The sequence below is a fragment of the Hesperophylax consimilis genome, chromosome 1, assembly GCF_061612785.1.
Source record: "Hesperophylax consimilis isolate HC1 chromosome 1, BYU_Hcon_1.0, whole genome shotgun sequence".
NCBI lineage: Eukaryota > Metazoa > Arthropoda > Insecta > Trichoptera > Limnephilidae > Hesperophylax > Hesperophylax consimilis.
Genome location: NC_142836.1, coordinates 27335085 through 27350070, shown reverse-complemented (window position 1 = coordinate 27350070; position 14986 = coordinate 27335085). Strand labels below are relative to the sequence as shown.

Below are 14986 nucleotides of genomic sequence, written 5' to 3'. Positions count from 1 at the left end.
AGGCATAAATATTTAAATGTTTTCTGATCATTTTATAAATAACTTAATTTGCCACACTATACAATAAAACCATAACAGAAAATGGGTTCGTTAGTAAGAAATATTGAACTTTAAAGCAGTTTTCATAGGCCTTATAAATTATTTTTTTCTGGGCTTATAAAGAGACTTATGTAAAAAATACTCGATTTTTTCAAAGGTCAAGATGTATTATACTCGCGGTATTTATTTAAAGCATCTGAAACATTTCTAGGCGACCAAATTTTCAAACCAAAAACTCATGATTTTGCATTAGTACGTAGTGCATCGCCTTGATTGTGCCACGTCTTCCTCGTGCGTATCCGACTTCCACCAATCACTACTGTATATCACATTGGCATATTAAAAAAACTACAACGATTCCGTGTCTCATTCCAGTGCAGAGATAATGCGAGGTATTTCCTGGGCGTCCCCGACTTTTTATACCATCCAAAACACACTCTAAAAACTTCTAGCAATAAAAAACAAAATTTTAAATTTTCAGCGAAATTGGTCCAGTAGTTTTTGAGTCTATCGAAGACAAACAAACAAACATGTTTTTAAATACCTATTTTGATTTTTAAATTTTTAACAAAGATTTTGATCTAAATCGCCGATATAATTAACGGCAGATTTAATGTGTGAATAACGTAATTATCTGACTCATAAGATTTTAGAAGTGAAATTGTTCATACTAAATAATATTACTAATTTTTCTCCCTTTCAGAAACCAAGATTTAATCTGAGAATTAAAGAGAAAACGCACAGAGGCAGACAAGCGGATGAAAATGAAGAAAAGGTATTTTCTGAATCGCATGTTGTGGAAGTAGGTATGTTTCGGGAAATTATTGGCAACAGCCTTTCGTTGTTCATCGCAAGTCTCTATTTGTTTAGTTTACGATAAAAAATAAGATTACAGACGAAAAAAGTAATATTATCCAAATACATTCGCAGCAGCAGACCTTGTCTTGTATTTTTGTAGTAATATACTTCCTATGTCGTAATGTTTAGACAGGTTTTATTCAATTATTTAATCCGTATTACCTGTCATAAAAATATGTATTTTGTTTAACACTCAATTGTTGTGTGGCGTAAATAAGTAGGAAATGCTTATTTTTATTCCGTATTACTAGAATGTTTTTAAACGTTAACATTAATTCAGGTTTTCAGTTTTATTTTTATTTTATGTGTAGTTATACCACAGGGTTTTCCAATAAGAGGTGTTATTTTGAATATCCCGCTATTTCGGTAAATATTACTTTTAAAGCTGTCATTTTTGACATTTGACAAGTAAAAACTACATCATTAATAAAAATGGAACGATACACGCTTCAACAACGTATTGAAATTATTAAAATTCGCTTGAGTGAATCAAATGCAAATCATCTTGAGTGATGAGGCCCATTTCCACCTCGGTGGATTCGTCAACAAGCAAAATTGTTGCATTTGGGGCTCGGAAAACCCAAGAGTTATTGTTGAAAAGCCCCTTTATCCTCAACGTGTGACTGTTTGGTGCGGTTTATGGTCCGGCAGAGTCATTGGACCTTACTTTTTTGAAAAGGAGGCTGGATCAACAGTTACGGTAAATGAATTGCGCTATCGAGAGATGATTAATGTTTTTTTATGGCCGAAATTGAATGATATTGATCTCGACAACGTTTAATTTCAACAAAACGGCGCTACGTGCCACACAAGCAACGAAACCATTCATCTTTTATGATTGAATATCAAGATAACACCTCTTATTGGAAAACCCTGTAGTTCTGCTACTCTGCTATTCTCATCGATTATTGTGTAGCGCACGTATTGGTTTGATTATTATGGGTTTTGTATTTACTGCGCCTTTGTATTATACTATCTTTGACTGTTCCTAATTTCAGGTTACCTGTAGGAAAAAAAATCATGCCCTTTTTGACCCATTTCGAGAGGCGTGTTTGGGCACCGAACCCCCGGAACCATTCATTGAATAATCAACACCGCCGCTGTTTGACATAGTGGTTCGCTACGTTTGGTGATTTAGCAGTGGTTCCCGGGTTGAAGCGTGTTCAGGATGCACCTGAGAAAATTTTCAAAATCTTCACATCGTTATTTATGTTTAAAATATTATTACTCGTGTATTTAGTTTTTGAATAAAATGTTCAACTCAAAACAATTTATCTAGTTTTCCTGAAGTTGAAGTTGAATATGAAAACAGGATTAACAGCTTAATTACCCACATAAATAAAAACATTAAGGTTCAAATTCGGCAACACAGAATGACTAATTGAACAACTGCTAACTGGCCCTACCTTTGGGTTTTTTCTAGGAGGGCGAAAAAAACAAAAAAATACCCCTCAATAATGGCCTTGCTCAGGGCTCAGTGCTGGCCCCATCGCTTTTCAACATTTACACTCGATACATCCCCCACACTGAAGGCAGAAAATTTGCTTAATGAATGACATCGCGGTCACAGCTCAAGCCAAAACCCTTAAAGCAGCAGAAGATATCCTCAATTCTCACCTAAAGGCTATGGAAGAATATTTCCTCAATTGGAGACTAAAGCCAAATGGGTTGAAAACAGTTTTCACATCTTAGCAATTCACGAGCGAATGCCAAACTCTGTGTTCAGTTTGATGGAAAATATATTTACCATGACCCCCACCCTCACTATCTTGCAGTTACTTTGGACAGGAGCTGGAACTACCGGCAACACATGGAAGCAGTGGGTAAAAAAACTAAGACAAGTCTTAACTTAGTTAATAAGCTAGCTGGAACTAGCTGAGGATGTGACGCCAACACGCTCAGAACAGCATACATTGTCTTGATTTTCTCAACGGCTGAATACTGTGATACAGTATGGGCTAGAAGCGCCCACTTTTTCATGGTAGACTTTCAGCTTAATGCCACAATGCGAACCATCAGCGGGACTTTAAAATCTACCCCTCTCTCTTGGCTCCCCTTGAAAAATTGCAACTGAGGGAATACAAGAAGGCGCTGCAAAAAAACACAATACCTTTGCACGAAGATGTCGTCTCCCACCCGGCATGCCGATTGAAGTCCCGAAAGCCCTTCTGGGTGGAAGGAGAGACGCTTCTCCGATTGCCTCTCACCCCAGAAGATAGGTGGAAACTTGAGTGGCAAACGGCCAACGTGGGAAATGCCCATCTCATACAGGACCCCTGTATGAGCGAGAGATAGCCTGAGTTCTCATTGCTTCGCAAAACCTGGTCCGCCATCAATAAGTTCAGGTGCTCCCATAGCCGCTGTGCCCACATGATGCACAGATGGGGTCTTAAAGAGTCAACGATGTGTGAATGTGGTGCGGTGCACACCACTGAACGTGTGGTCAACGAATGCCCGCTCCGTTCATTCCCCGGCGGGAGTGATGAGGTCCACATGGCGACGCCTGAGGCCCTAGACCGGCTCGCAGACCTAGATGTCCCCCTCTGACCCCCTTACTACACGAAAAAAGAATATTCAGATGTTGAGTTTCCAAAGCTTTTGTATTTTAAAAAATTGTATTTTAATTTTATTTTGATATATATTATTCTATATATTAATTATATAACAAGACTTTTGGGATCGAACCACCATCCCTAAGATCTATAATAAATATCTGCTTGAAAAAGCAGTTGTAGAATTTGTCCTAACGAATCTCAAGTCAATGTAGGGGAGGCACTTTTAGACACAGCTTAATAGAAGAGACTATACTTGTTTAGAGAGTGACAGCCAAAATATGTAATTTAAAGTTTCTCCTTCTAGATAACGATTGCACAATCTTGTATAAGTTGACTACTCAGATTGTACGTGAGTTTTAAAACGGTGAGAACGAACGGAACAATATCCCATTCTCATTCGAATAAATGAGGAGATTACTTTTTTGGAGAAATGGTGGAATTGTTGAAACCATGGTTTTAGTAGGATAGTTCTTTGACTGACAACATCGAGGCATTGCAGGCTCCCAACTAACAATATGCCAATACTCCGACCAAACATTGCTGGATCTAACTTTGAGGATGGAAAAAATTTCAGAGAGGGGAATGTGGTTTACGAGGGTAATATAATAATAGGGTTATAATAGGGTTGGATTCTTCTTGTTTTTCCAAGGCATCCACAATATAAATAAGTATTTTCGTGATGTTAAGAGATGGGTTATTTCACGGAATTTGAACAATTCATCAAATTTCTGAGTTAATTTTCAAGTTTCGTTTATTCTTTGAGTTACATAAAACAACTGGGCAGTTAAGAAAAAATATTCCAGAAGTTGAATAGAACACTTACAGAACTTGATAGTAAACTTTTTATACAGTCGCTCAACACAGGAGACTTTGTGGAAAAAAAAATCCCTCAGTGCCCATATCTTCTTTAAGTATGCTGTGAGGAGGGATTTTTCAAGGATAGAAAGGAGTGAACATCGGTCAACGAAAAAATACAAAAAATCAGCTTCCATGATACAGGCTTTGAGTAAATACTCTTGTTTGGAGTTAATCAAAAAATATATATTATACATATTAGAAAAAGCGTAAGAAAAGAAAAAAAATCGAAAAATTGTAAGAAAACAAAACATGACATATTTTTTGGTAGAATTTTAAGTTAAGTGATTCAATATTCAGAGTTAACCGCAGCTGGTGGATCCCAATATTTCCTCTCCCCAGTCTTCCCAGGGTCGAGGAGTTCAGTTAAGTTTCAAGCTAGGGGAAACTTTGTGCGGCTTTTTATTTGGACAATCTAAAGTCTAAAGATTGGTCTTCTTCGTATTTTTTCAACGCCATACTTAATATTTCAATGTAACTACGTTTTATCTCTGATAAGTGCACTCTGCCCCGTTATTTTAACAAAAAAATATTCTGTATGTAAACGGGTTTGCTAATATTTAATTATTTTCATTTAAAAAGGCTGTTGGAAATCTTTTACTAGAAAATGTATCTCTTTTAATCATCTCTTTATTCATTTGTGGAGAAAAATAATATTAAGAAAGGAAAAAAAATGATGGGGTAATACAATGTTGTATAAAATGTTATTTATTATAGATGAAATGTAAAACGTATACCGATCAAATAATATTTTTCTTTTAAAAATATTTTTTTGTCTGATTTAAATTAAATGATCGGCAATTGCCGATTTGTCAAGATGGCCGAGTTTACATGCTAGAATATTTTTTATGTCTTTTTAAAGATTGTCCGTTCATAAACTGTCATAAACTCAGCTGTTCCGGATGTGCTGGAAAACTACAAAGAGAAAAACTTAAAATTAAATTTAAATTTATATCATACTGTAACACCAGCCCATAAAGGATTGGAGTGGCAACACGGTATCGCACATACAAAAGTACACAAAGTAACAAATTTTTCCCTACCGAAAGAATAGAAGACCTCTAAGTCTATAATAGCTAGGTAACTTTTTAACACCCATATGATGTAAACAATGTGAGGTGCATATAACGCCGTTCTATTTCTATAAAGAACATTAACTTTCAATTCAGTATATTTAAATGATTCCCAACTTCATGGAAAATAAGTATCTAGAAAAAAAAATCTTTTACACATCTGCCATGATGATGGACTGTGCTTTACGAAATATTGGCTAAAGAAGGAGGTAGTGCAAATGGCACAGTACCCCAAACATAAATCACTATAACGGTCGTTTCAATTAAGTAGAAAGATATCCCTCAATAATAATAATGTGTCACGATTCTCCCCGACACGATCCAAATAATCCGAGGCGCCTTTATTATGAACGTCGTATTACCTGTCACATTTGATACCTGAAAGTTCGTTAACTCTAGTTAAAGCAACAATATCAAATCAGGCCCTGTCGTGGCACCAAGTGCCATGTTTGATGAATTTATTGTTTATTCACACTGTCCGGCCGCTAATTAAATATTTATAAAACGGCCGTCCGGAGGATATAACTCGCAAAATTTTTAATCCTTTCTGAGCACAAACGTGACGTCATAACAAGGGGGTTGATTAATGACCCGAAGAACCTGAGGCACACTCTAAGCGGGGTGATACAAGAGCGAGAAAGGTGTTCATTTGGTTGGTAGCCGATATCAATGGGAAGGGTGCACAGAAAATGTAAAAATGTGTCTTATTTTTGTAACCCTTTCGATTTCCATTTGTTATTTTACATTCCATTTTCATTTGTGGTTCATCGGATGAGGTGTGTTCAGAAGGCACCTGCCGACCAGCTGCGTGACATACCAGATCGGGAGAGGTTGGTTTGCGGACACTCTTTGACCTCTCCAACTAATCTCTCGACCAATCGCCTTGCGCCGCAGTGGGAGGAATATATTCATATGTTCGTCACTCCTAGACACACTGATCCCTAGATTCCTACCCTAATCTCGTTCCTTTTACCTTCCCAGAACTTTCTCTACTTCCTTTCATTAAAAAATACCCTCTGTACAGCATCTAAAAATGTGACATAGGCTCTGAGGGAAATTATTTTCTCAGGCCTCCTGTGTTGGGTTAATGTTAAAAAAATTATTTAATTACGGATGTATTTTCATAAGGAATTTTTGTATTTTATTGAAAGTGTGAACTGATCTGACCCAAGAAGATCGTGCTTTCTTTATTTTTTATTAATTTATTAAATAATGCATGGGGGAAAACCTATTTTCATACTATTTTTTGAAGTGAAACTTCTTTAGGCGCGTAATGGATTTTCGGGGACGGAGTAAAACCGAGTCAGGATCGACACGAAAATGCGGGTACCCCCACCACCGCTCACCGTTCACTGTCCCTCTCTCACCATATGCGCTTGTTGAGGTGGGGGAGCCGCTCACGAACGTTCTCTCTCTTCTCTTCTTTCCTCTCTCTCAGACACCAGCGAACTGCGCCACGCCAAGCATCAGCTGCTTGGTTAGTATACTGCGTCGTGAGTGTAATACGAGTGAAATACGTAATTGATTGTGGTTCATACGGTTTGGTACAGAATTTCAGTGTTAAAAATGAGTAGTGACGAGATAGAGGTGATGAACACATCAGTGGCACAAGAGGAAATATCCTATCAAATCCATGCTTCGTCGTTGAATTATTTAACCTCTAATTTTCAAACTAACCTAAGAGAGAAAATAGAGATGATGAAATGAAAATAGAGAGAGAGGAATACTAGAAGTTTCACTTCTGTCTTGCGTAGGCTTGACACACCCACTTTTTTTTTTAAATGCTTCCAGCTTCAAAAGAATGCGTCCAGCCGCAGGTTTGGGTATTTTCTCTAAACGGTAAAATTATCCTAGTCCAGAACCAAGTTCTCACATACGCTAAATGGATTCATTAAAGCGAGCCGTGTTTGAAAAAATATTACTGGATTCTAACCGATCCAAAAAATGTTCACTTTGTTTAATTTCCGTAATGTCCCTTTGACTTTGTATTCTGTGAAGAAGCGTGTGTGGAGGTGGGGTGTCAGAATTAGAGTAAGTCAGAGAACCTCAACTCCCGCGTATTATTATATTTTCACTATTAATTATGTTCCTGAACTGAAGTTTCTTTCAAAGTGTGACGGCCAACGATGTATTGTGCTAAAAGGTTAAATAAATTTTATGATATATATTTTTCTCTAATTTTTCTTTAATTTTACAGAATTATTTTCATATTGATTAAGAAAAGCCACAGCCATTTTAAATATCAGATGAAAATAAATAGTAAAAATGATTAAATGAATATTCAAAAAATATACATATATATATATATATATAAGATTTTTATTTGAGAAGAAAGACTAAGAAAAATTAAAAATATAAATATTAAGTGTCAGGTATTTATTATGGTTTGGAATGTAAATCTTTTTCATTAATATTATGATATATATCTTTTTCTTAAAAATTTAATACAAAGTAAATATTCAAAAAGGATTTCGTTATATTAAATAATTTTCCTGTCACCGACATAGTTTAACCTTCGCTTACAAAATAAAGATGGAGGATGGATGCCTGTAAAAGAAGAAAAGGGATGCAGAGTTCCGAGTTCGAAACCCCGACTAAATGAAAATCTCATTTTTTCTAGTGCGTGTTCTATGGCGGATTATATTTAAATAGGTGATGTGTTCGATAAACAAAATAATAAATATTTAAAAAATCAATGGTTATAATTCATGATATATCCATTTACGTCCCCCTATATGCAAGCACTGTGATAAATAATACCATTTCAACTTCCGCAACAACAAAGGGAAGGATCTCCTTTACATGCGTAGCAACGTTGACATTATAATAAAATTAGGTTTTGTATTCACCATTGAGGGTCGTTTCCCCGGCGACGGGGAACTGGAAACGGGGAACTTAATCCGTTACGGGAACTGGAACTGGTACCGAGATCGCGATATCTGACAGCGCAGCTTTGTCAGAAGAATCACCATGCGGCGGTCAGCTACAACCAACCCTTTGATAAATTATAAGACTTATGCCCCAAGTGCCTCGTCCCAATGAGATTTTTCGCTCTCCTGAGCAATGAGCCCCAAACAGTTTTCTGAAAGGCACCTTCTCTCTCTGGAACGGTCTGAGTAATGACGTCGTAATATTATATCAAATGTGGAATGTGAAAAGAATAACCGGAATGGTTAATTTTATTTTATTTTTATTACGTTTTTAGTCGTATTCGTTGGAAATCATTCCCCATATCAATCGGCAATAAATTTTATATGAAATCAGCAAAATAATTTGACAAATCCACAAATTTTAGAACCTAGCTGAAATCTTTAGTTTTTTTTGTAGTCACTATCGGACAAGTTTTTCCCAGTTTTGGATCATATATTTTTTTCTAAAAAAAAATACAATTAATATTTCAAATCAATGAGACGTTTTTCGAAATAACTTTGCGCAGTAGCAAGATGTGCATTGGCATATAAATTCCAAATAATTTATCGTTCAAAGTGAAAATCGGTGATATTAAGAATAATTAGAGTAGCTTTGTTTAAAAGAATTTAGGTTTTTGCTTTGTTTTTGTTAAGATACAGAAGGAAAAGTCTTTAAAAATATTATTTACTTTAGAAAAGATAAATTTAATTTATCAAATCCTCCAATCTCTGTATGTATCTTTTTAGGTTGTTACGTTGTTGTTAAAAATGAAAAATAATTAATTTTGAAAATTTGTTATGTTAAAAACCATGTTTTTTGGTCATTCGCTCCCAATCGATTCACAATATCGAATGAAAAAACAATTAAGCCTCATATGCTTTCGGGCAATGTTGGACTTCCATTTTTGTTTGAGATTTATGGATTCAATTTGATATATAGGTATAGGACGTAGAGTATGAAATATGGACGTCATAAACAACGAGAAGGTTGCGCAATTTATTTTAAGGATTTCGTTAAAATACCTCAAAGGACGGCGCGGTACGAATATTCCACGTGACGGAAAATGGCAGGAAAAAAATGTTATAGTGGAAAAACACGCCTACTTCACTTTGACATTTATTTTAAGAAATGTAGTGTAAATCTATTTGTTTAATTACGGAACAGCAAAATTTAATAATTTACAATTCTGATATTAGCTATTTCGATGTTGGTTTCCTCACCACCTAGGATTCTTGCAGCAGATTCTCCATCTCCGTGTCACCTGTTTCTGTACTTCATTTTATTTAACTGAATTTCAATTTCAATTTGTAATATTTATATTTTTTTTTTGTAATATCTGCATTAACTGTACAGCGCCCCTGAGGTGATATTTCGCAAAAGCGGCGCTATAAAAATCATCCAATAAATAAATAAATAAATAGTTGGTCAAGGGAAATAATAAGAAAAATGTTGGTAAAAGATAGGTTTGAAACAAAAATACTAGTGAAGTAGCTATTGTGCGTTACGTATATCGTAGGTTCCTCCAACTTTTGCTACTGTGCAATGGACAAATCATTATATACTAACTCTAGTCAATAAAGGAAAACTATAAAATAGTAAAATTAAAAACTATTTAACTTTCCATTCGATTTACTTCTGAATTCAAGTTAACACACCAGCGCGCTCCGTTTATTTGTTAAAGTTATTTACGCCTTGCTTTTTGGAAAAATTAACTTCATGTTTTTTTTTTCACTAACCCCACATATTAGATAGGAAAATATTTTCCATCAGAGCGCAAATATTTTGAGATGCTGTGTGGAGGGTTGTTTTTAAGGAAAAGAAGTAGAGGAAGTTCTGGGAAGGTAAAATATATGAAGTTTGGGTAGGAATATAGGATCAGTATGTCCAAGAGTGACAGACATGTAAACATATCCCTCCCACTGCAGCACAATGCGATGGGTTTATGCATTAACCCTGTAGCACAGATAAGAAAAAAAAATGGGTGTGTCAAGCCTACGCAAGACAGAAGTGAAACTTCTAGTATTCTTCTCTCTCTCTCTTTTCATTTCATTCTCTCTTTTTTTCTGTCTATTGACATATTTATAAGTAGCATGTGATAAAAAAAATTAAAAGTTATAAAAAAAGAAAAAAAAAATTAGTTAAAGCGGGGATCGAACCTCGGTTCTTCACGACCACAGTCGTGCGCTCTGCCTGTAGACAGCGAAGATGAGTTAGGAGAGTGAGTTAAACTAGGTATATAATATTTACACCTTGCTAATGTTTTCAGTATTATTAGGGCTTTTTTATACTAATTTTCATATATTTATTGGCAGGTAGAGTAGAAATTAATATTGTTTAGCGTTTGCCAACGACCATACCATGTTGAACACACCGGTTCTCGTCCGATCACCGAAGTTAAGCAACATTGGGCGCGGTCAGTACTTGGATGGGTGACCGCTTGGGAACACCGCGTGCCGTTGGCCTATTTTTTATTTTAATTTCATGTTTTTTTTATTTTTTTATCATTACTATAATTAATAATATCATAAAATTCTTTAACTTTTCAAGTATGCTACAGGCCTAAAATATTACTTAGTGGATTGATATTATGGTCAACCATTGAAAAAAAAAATTCCTACAAACTTATTAATGTAATTACGATCTTTTTCAAGCGCGTATGTAATGATTATTTTTATCAACCTCGCACACACCTTGCTAATTTTTTCAATATTATTAGGGCTTTTTTATACTAATTTTCATATATTTATTGGCAGGTAGAATAGAAATTAATATTGTTTAACTTTTGCCAACGACCATACCATTTTGAACACACCGGTTCTCGTCCGATCACCGAAGTTAAGCAACATTGGGCGCGGTCAGTACTTGGATGGGTGACCGCTTGGGAACACCGCGTGCCGTTGGCCCATTTTTTATTTTAATTTTATGTTTTTTTTCATTTTTTTATCGTTAACATCATAAAAAATTTTATATCATTCTTTAACTTTTCAATTATGCTACAGGCCTAAAATATTACTTAGTGGATTGATATTATGGTCAACCATTAAAAAAAAAAAATTCCTTAAAAACAAAAAAATAATATTCCATGGCCGAGAATCGAACTCGGATCAACTGCTTCGAAAGCAACTATGCTGACCATTACACCACCAACGCCAGTTGTCGAGATGAGCTAAGAAGCATTTATATTTTACTTCAAAACTTTTACTACATCAAATGAACTTTAATCGGTCCCGCATTTTCGTTTCGGTCATGAGTTGGTTTTACTCCTCGAAATTGCATGACGCGCGTAAAGAAGTTTCACTTCAATAATGATTCTCCATAAAAAAGGAGTGCACTGCCCGGGAATCGAACCCGGGTCGCAAGAATGGGAATCTTGCATGATGTGCTTCCGCATTCCTAAAATAATTGTGAAATTATAAATACATCCCGGCTGCCAAAAGTCCATATTGAAAAATTAACAATTTTATGATTTTTTTCAAGTCACTGCTTGTATTTAATAAAATGAATTCTTAAAAATATCACCTGAAATAATCAAAACACAAATTAAATAAAACAGTATCTCAGAAAATTGACCAAAAATAATTTCCGGTACCGGGAATCGAACCCGAGCCTCCTGGGTGAGAGCCAGGTATCCTAGCCACTAGACCATACTGGACTTGCGAAATTGTGCGAAAATACGTTATTTAACTTGTTTAATAATTACAACGAATTTTGTACACCATTTTTCTGAACGGTGAGCGGTGGTGGGGGTACCCGCTTTTTCGTTTCGATCTTGACTCGGTTTTACTACGTTCCCGAAAATTCATTACGCGGCTAAAGAAGTTTCACTTCAAAAAAATTCCTTAAAAACAAAAAAATAATATTCCATGGCCGAGAATCGAACTCGGATCAACTGCTTCGAAAGCAACTATGCTGACCATTACACCACCAACGCCAGTTGTCGAGATGAGCTAAGAAGCATTTATATTTTACTTCAAAACTTTTACTACATCAAATGAACTTTAATCGGTCCCGCATTTTCGTTTCGGTCATGAGTTGGTTTTACTCCTCGAAATTGCATGACGCGCGTAAAGAAGTTTCACTTCAATAATGATTCTCCATAAAAAAGGAGTGCACTGCCCGGGAATCGAACCCGGGTCGCAAGAATGGGAATCTTGCATGATGTGCTTCCGCATTCCTAAAATAATTGTGAAATTATAAATACATCCCGGCTGCCAAAAGTCCATATTGAAAAATTAACAATTTTATGATTTTTTTCAAGTCACTGCTTGTATTTAATAAAATGAATTCTTAAAAATATCACCTGAAATAATCAAAACACAAATTAAATAAAACAGTATCTCAGAAAATTGACCAAAAATAATTTCCGGTACCGGGAATCGAACCCGAGCCTCCTGGGTGAGAGCCAGGTATCCTAGCCACTAGACCATACTGGACTTGCGAAATTGTGCGAAAATACGTTATTTAACTTGTTTAATAATTACAACGAATTTTGTACACCATTTTTCTGAACGGTGAGCGGTGGTGGGGGTACCCGCTTTTTCGTTTCGATCTTGACTCGGTTTTACTACGTTCCCGAAAATTCATTACGCGGCTAAAGAAGTTTCACTTCAATAACAACACCGTCCCGGTTTCAAATTTCTCGTAAAATATTCAGTATAGGTACTGACTCATTACAAGTTCCAAGACGTTGAAGGCATTAAATTGAAGTGGTCCCTTGTTGCTATGCATCAGGTCGTATGCGCCGGAGGTGTGAGGTTTACTGTCATGATAGGTTGTCACTGGTCACTGGCCTCTGATCGACGGAATTATAGTGATAATAACATTTATTAATTTTGAATAAAACAATTACTTAGTAAATTTTTTTCGTATATAAGCTACAGCTGTAGCTTTGTCAGGGCAGTATTGTACTCAAAAATCTACATGTTATATGTGTAATAAATAAATTGTGATTTTACAGTCGATATGTATCGGTCTTATATTTAGGTTTATTTCGTTGTTAATGACATTGCTATTAATGTTTTTGGCTTTCGGTAACTGTAATGTTTTTAAGTTGTCAAGTATGTTCAATATTCTGTTTTTATGCTGTAAACTCTATTTTTATGAGATGCATGGTCTGTTTCTATAAGGTGATAAGCAAATTCTAAGAAGCCATTATCATTTAAACATCTTAGGTTATCTTTGACAAGGATATTAATATTGTGCGACGTTTTTCAAGAGGTTAAACTGCATTGAAGTGAGTAAATACCTGAGTAGCCTAAGCTGTTGTCTTTATCCTTCCCGTTCATTAAAAAATTACCTCGGTTAGTACCTACCTATCCAATCCTTCATCTACTGTGAAAGCGTTATATATTTTTAACATGTGTTACATATAGATTTTAAGATTGTAGTATAGTACCTACTGTAATACTGTGACGATTCTACGGTTGTAGCGATAGTATAGTATTGTAATACCCTGACGATTCTACAGTTGTAGCGATAGTATATATAGTACTGTAATACCCTGACGATTCTACAGTTGTAGCGATAGTATATATAGTACTGTAATACCCTGACGATTCTACGGTTGTAGCGATAACTGGTCGGCATCAAGTTTAAAAAATGAAAGTGGTGTTTACCAAGTTATTATTTTATTTTAAATTATAATGTCACTTTACTAAGTACCTGTTTTATATGAAAAAACATATATAAAATCTATTTAACGATTTTTTTGTTAAAAATCCCCTCAGGTGTTGAAATGCGAATGGAATAAATTCGTAAATAGAATATTTGAACATTTTTGAATATGCTTGAATAAGATTTACTATGCGATACGATATACTTTGAGATCACTGGTCTTTTTATTAAAATTTTTTATTTTGCATTTTTTAATGAAAAAGAGTGCTTTGTGTAATATCTCGTTAAAGATCTACATAATTTTTATAATATAGCTAATATATTTTTGGACCGACTTAGTTTCTCACATATCTAATATCTTTCCAGTTGATCTAATTTAAATTATATTCTTTCCGAATGAGTGAATTACCTCAAAAAGGTCATTTCCTACTTTGATGAAATATTATATATATTATATATATATATATATATATATATATATATATATATAATATTAGGTAGAGGTAAATATATATATATATATATAAATATTATATATGTGCGTATGATTTGTCTAGAATTTCAAAAACAAAATTTTCAAATTGGATGCATAATATATACTTGGCTTATTAGAATCATACTCATAAACATAATTAAATAATTATGCATGTTTTCTGAGAATTAAAAAAAACATAAATATAAGATGAAGTCAATAAACATAATATTTTAGATTAATTAATAAATAATTATTTATTAATAACGATTAATGCATCACGAGGCTTAAGGAATTAGGATTTATAATATTTATTTAATATTTAAATTATCGGTTTAAATATCCTTATGTTTGTGAAAGGTTTATTTTTATTTATAGTATTGCAGTTTTAGATTTCACGATTAAATTATGTATATCAGTTTAGTCTCAGATAATGTTAGTAGGTTATCTTAAAATGACGCTTGACTTTACTAACGAAAATCAGAGAAAGAATCTTTCACTATCTGCATCAAAAAGAGAAATGAGCTCGGAAAAATTCAATTGAATTTCATTTTGCACAAATCCTAAAATAAATAACTACATGAAGTACTTAGTGGGTTGATTGAGGTGCG

The 14986-nt window shown here is 34.6% G+C and overlaps 4 non-coding genes across 4 annotated transcripts; 2 read left to right on the top strand and 2 right to left on the bottom strand.

Moving 5' to 3' along the window:
• Window positions 1-10633: 10633 nt before the first annotated feature.
• LOC149426551 (5S ribosomal RNA) lies at window positions 10634-10752 on the top strand. The gene has a single exon (XR_016303292.1). It is a non-coding gene; the product is annotated as a 5S ribosomal RNA (ribosomal RNA).
• Window positions 10753-11074: 322 nt separating this feature from the next.
• LOC149426550 (5S ribosomal RNA) lies at window positions 11075-11193 on the top strand. The gene has a single exon (XR_016303245.1). It is a non-coding gene; the product is annotated as a 5S ribosomal RNA (ribosomal RNA).
• Window positions 11194-11870: 677 nt separating this feature from the next.
• TRNAE-CUC (transfer RNA glutamic acid (anticodon CUC)) lies at window positions 11871-11942 on the bottom strand. The gene has a single exon. It is a non-coding gene; the product is annotated as a tRNA-Glu (tRNA).
• Window positions 11943-12651: 709 nt separating this feature from the next.
• TRNAE-CUC (transfer RNA glutamic acid (anticodon CUC)) lies at window positions 12652-12723 on the bottom strand. Its single transcript has one exon. It is a non-coding gene; the product is annotated as a tRNA-Glu (tRNA).
• Window positions 12724-14986: the final 2263 nt, after the last annotated feature.